The sequence below is a fragment of the Myotis davidii genome, unplaced genomic scaffold (genome assembly GCF_000327345.1).
Source record: "Myotis davidii unplaced genomic scaffold, ASM32734v1 scaffold43, whole genome shotgun sequence".
Taxonomy (NCBI): Eukaryota; Metazoa; Chordata; class Mammalia; order Chiroptera; family Vespertilionidae; genus Myotis; species Myotis davidii.
This window is the reverse complement of record NW_006294590.1, coordinates 160338-160852: the sequence shown is the minus strand read 5'-3', so window position 1 is coordinate 160852 and position 515 is coordinate 160338. Positions and strand designations below refer to the sequence as shown.

The following is a 515-nucleotide window of genomic DNA, read 5'->3' as shown; positions in this document are numbered from 1 at the left end:
CCACCCCCCCCCCCCCCACTCCACGAACACACATCTGTTTTCCTCTCTTCAACAAGGAACCCCGCACCTAGTCCAGCTGTTTCCTGAGGACCCAGAGCACAGACGTCAGAGCTGCTGGCACCGCGACTGTGGGCCACCCCCGGGCAGGGGGCGCGGCCGCCCTTGCCGAGTGATCTGGTTGGTTTCTGCTTTCCCCTGGCAGCTACACCAAGTGGGTCAAAACCCTTCGTCCGGGAGACCGCCCCCGACCAGTGAGTCACTGCGCCCGGGCGAGAGGCCTGCCTTTCCAGCCCTTGGTTCTGTGGGAGAACAAGGGACACGGGGAGCACCCCCGGATCCTGGCACCTTTCAGCCTTCATGCCGTCACCCCAACAAGGACATCACCAGGTCGGCACGGGAAGCCCAGCTGCTGGGGCAGGGGGAGGTCACGGTCCAGATGAGAGTGTGTCACACAAGGCCCGAGGCCGGTCAAGTCCTCCCAATGGGCCAGGAAATACCAGCGGGGAGGGCCGCAC

The 515-nt window shown here is 64.9% G+C and overlaps 1 long non-coding RNA gene across 1 annotated transcript in view; it reads left to right on the top strand.

Moving 5' to 3' along the window:
- Positions 1–204: 204 nt before the first annotated feature.
- The window catches only part of LOC107183930, a 1373-nt gene continuing 1062 nt past the window's right edge, over positions 205–515 (top strand). The window contains exon 1 of the long non-coding RNA XR_001514753.1: positions 205–387. This is a non-coding gene — a long non-coding RNA (uncharacterized LOC107183930). The remainder of the gene's footprint in view (positions 388–515) is intronic.